At 52.3% G+C, this 4,047-nt stretch overlaps 1 pseudogene; it reads left to right on the forward strand.

Moving 5' to 3' along the window:
• The first annotated feature begins 248 nt into the window (after positions 1 to 248).
• Positions 249 to 2,507, forward strand: LOC123083204 (serpin-Z1-like; annotated as a pseudogene).
• Positions 2,508 to 4,047: the final 1,540 nt, after the last annotated feature.

The raw sequence follows: 4,047 nt of genomic DNA on the forward strand, positions 1-4,047 counted from the left end.
CTATATTGTTCATACATAGTATTTGCACTATTAGGCCCCCTGCAACGCGCGGGGCATCATCTAGTTAACTAGCATTTGGGGAAATCATTTCTCCTTGCTTATGACTTATGAGTGAAGGCTTCATTGCTTATTAGTGAAGGTTTCATTGCTTATGAGTGAAGGCTTCATAACAGTACATACAAATTGGGATGGTCACCAAAACATGTGACTACTCTGTTACCCATTTCTATTCCCCTACGAGCTAGTCAATGGTAGGCCAGGCGGTCGCCGACGCCGTGAGGGACCAGGCCGCGGGTCACCAAAACATGTGACTACTCTGCCTGCTCCTCCTCCGTCACCTCGGAAGCCTCGACGAGGGAATGCCCATGCCCACCACCAACCTCGCCTTCTCGCCGATCTCCTTGCACGCAGTGCTCTCCCTCCTGGCCGCGGGTGCCTCAGGCGCCACGCGCGACCAGATCGTCACCTTCCTCGGCCCCGCGGGCGCAGAGGCACATGCCGCGCTCACGTCGAAGGATGCATCCTTCGTCCTCGCCGGCCGGGGGTTGGCCCAGGCCCACGGAGCCACTGGCGTCTGGGTCGACGCCTCGCTACGCCTCAGTCCTACGTTCGCCGACACGGTCGCCGCTGTCTACAAGGCCGACGCTCGATCGGTGGACTTCAGCAACAAGCCCAGGGAGGCAACACGACGGAGATCAGTGAGTGGTTCGAGAGGAAAACACGCGGCCTCGTCAAGAACATCGTCTCTGAGCGCGATTGCGATGGCTCCACGTCGCTCGTCCTCGGCAACTCGGTCTTCTTCACCGGCCACTGGAACTCCCCCTTCTTCCCGGAGGCCACCGAGGAAGGCCCGTTCTATGTCAACACCTCACCGGAGGATCACACTGTCCGCGTCCACCCCGGCTTCAAGGTCCTGTGCATGCCCTACCGTGGCGACTTCGGCGAGGGCGACCCGGTGTTTGCCATGTACATCTACCTCCCCTACGACCGCGACGGCCTGCCCTCGCTCGCGCGAACGCTCAGCGCTAACCCCGACGCGCTCCTGCACAGGTCGGTCATGCCAGAGCAGCCCGTCCCGTTGGGCGAGCTCAAGATCCCCAAGTTCGAGGTGTCGGTGAGGGTGGAGGCGTCGCGGATGCTGCGTAACCTGGGGCTGGAGCTGCCGTTCCGTCGCTCCGGCGACTCGTTCTCGGAGATGCTGAGCCCGCCGGCGCCTCCGGTGGCCGTCTCGTCCGTGGTCCACGAGTGCGTCGTCAAAGTCGATGAGTGCGGGACCGTGGCCACCGCAGGCACCGTGGCGATGTCGGCGGGGTTTGGCATGGTACGTGATCGCCCTGTGGACTTCGTGGCAGATCACCCCTTCGCCTTCTTCCTCATGGAGGATATATATCAGTGGCGTGGTGGTATTCGCAGGCCATGTCGTCAACCCTTTGGGCCACTGATGGATGTATTACCAGCTCTGCTCCTACTAGCGCCATTCACAAACAGTAAATCATCTAGCAAATTCAGTTTACCCATCCATCTATCTATGCAATATCCATCAATCCATCTAACAAACAGCAGCCGGCGGCAGGGAGGCAGAGGAAACAGATCGAGACAAGGGAAGAGAGGAGACAGAGAGAGCTCACCGGCATCGCCTCTCTCATGGACTTGCTCCGGCATGTCCAAGGCGTACGTCTAGATCCGCTCCTCGTTCACGGCGGCGACAACCTCGCATGCATGGTGTCCTGTCCTGTCCTGTCCTTCATTTGTGGGAAAAAGAAATCAATGAAGGAATGAATCGTACGCACTAGCACTTACTTTTAGATCAAGTGGAACGGCATATACAAGTCCAAATTGAACAAGAACCTCCTCACTCACAAAGAAAAACTCCTCCTCGCATATCGCCTCTGAAAGAACATGCGGTGCCCCCATGTTTGGTTTTGGTAATTGATGACAATCTCTATGGACTAATGGTTGTCTTGAGTTATATTTGAAGGATCTGTCCATAGGCTTTTTTTTCAAGTCCATGTGTAGTTTCAAGGAGTTTATGAGTTGACCAAGATGCTATTAAGGAATTATCCAATGAATGGTCATGTGAGTGTTTGAGCTTATTGTAAGCATGTCTTGAAGAAGAAGATTGTGTGATCATTCATGTTTACATTCAAGACATCATCCAAATAAAAAGAGTTGGAAAGATTCAAGGTTAATCAAGACTAAGTCAAAGAGTAAATCAAGTTGATCAACACACAAAGCGTAGAATATGTACCGAGAGGGATCAAGCGATCCCATGGTATGGTAAGCACTGTCAATTACGCTTTGTGTACTAACTCATGATCTTCGTGAGAGTTCTTTGTGGGGTTAGGTTGTGGTGTGCAATTTCAAGTGAAGCATCGAAGAAATCAAATGCTTGAAGCTTGCCATTCATTGTGGTGACAATGGACTTGTGAAGATGTGCAGAAGAGAGGCTCACCCACAGTGGAGTATGGGGGAGCAATCAACTAGTCTTCATCGAGCCAACGCAATCAAGAAAGGTGGTCCAACTTGAGGGAGTCAAGATCGTCATCATCTAGCTCAAGTGGACCATGTGCAAGGCAAATGTTTGCCCTTGATAGGTTTTCTATTTTGCCGGTCTCATGGTAGTTGTGGGAGACCGGGTTATAGGATCGTTTGCCGTACTATCAAGGGGGGCTCTCGATGAGTTGCTTGATCGTATCGTTCGTAGAGAGCTCAAACCATTGCATCCTTGCATCATATTTTTGGTTCTTGTTTGGTTCTTCTCCTTGTGAGATTTGGAGCTTATGGTCATTTTTATGACAAGCTCGTGTTCATCGAAAATGGAGTTCACATGCATATTCTATGATGTTTTCGATATTGGAGGGTATGTCGGTTCTTCTCTATTGGAGGTGTCACTCCTTTGTTCGCTGTTTTGATGCTACTCGTTGTCTTGTATCCAACAAGCTTGAGTTTGCTCAATTCGGAGCTCATATGAAGAACTTATGGCAGTTCTGTTTTCTCCCTGCGGTAGAACCGCGGTGGCAGCAGTAGTACTGCTTGTAGCGTCAAGCGGTAGTACCGCTCCCGTACAGCTCTACTACCGCCTCGATTTTGGGTCTTGCTCTTTTCGTGTCGGGTTTAGCAGTAGTTGCACGGCAGTAAGGCACGGCAGTTCCGCCTATAAGCGGTAGTACCGCCCCGATTGGGCGGTAGTACCGCCTATAAGCAGTAGTACCGCTCCGGTCGGGCGGTAGTACCGCTACTGCATTACTGCCGCTGTACTCTGCTCTCCCTGCCTCTTTTGGACCCGTGTTCTGCTCCTCCAGCGGTAGTACTACCGCCCCAAGGTTCTTGTTTTGTTGCTCCGTTTCCCTGCTTCTTCCGCCCGAGCGGTAGTACCGCTCGTGTGCGGGCTGAGCACATAACGGTTGGATTTCTCCCCTCCTATAAAAAGGGGTCTTCTTCCCCAATGAACCTTATCCTTTAAGCTTGTGTTCTTACCCCATTGTTGACCTTCTTCGAGCATGCTAACTCTCAATCCCACCATGGATTCTTGCTAGTTTTTGAGGGAAAAGAGAGAGGAGATCTAGATCCACATTTTCACCAATCTCTTTCTCCTCTATGTGAGGGGAACCCCTTGGATCTAGATCTTGGAGTTCTTGGTGTTCTCCTTCTTGTTCTTCCTCTCATCTTCCGCCCTAGCATTAGTTGCTTCAGTGGGATTTGAGAGAAAAGGACTTGGGCACTCCGTGTGCCCTTGCCATTGCATTTGGTGCATCGGTTTGAGTTCTCCACGTGATACGTGGAAGTTACAAGTTGAGAAGCTTATTACTCTTGGGTGCTTGGTGCCCTTGAGCTTGTTCCTCTTGGGTGCTTGGGCGCCCTAGACGGTTGGTGGTGTTCGGAGCTCAATCATTGTGGTGTAAAGCTCCGGGCAAGCGTCGGGGTCTCCAATTAGGTTGTGGAGATCGCCCCGAGCAATTTGATGGGTACCGGTGACCGCCCCCAAGGGTTTCCAAAGTGTACGGGTTCGGTGACCGCCCCCAAGGGTCGCCATTTGTACGGGTTCGG

This window comes from Triticum aestivum, chromosome 4A, assembly GCF_018294505.1.
Source record: "Triticum aestivum cultivar Chinese Spring chromosome 4A, IWGSC CS RefSeq v2.1, whole genome shotgun sequence".
NCBI classification, from domain to species: domain Eukaryota; kingdom Viridiplantae; phylum Streptophyta; class Magnoliopsida; order Poales; family Poaceae; genus Triticum; species Triticum aestivum.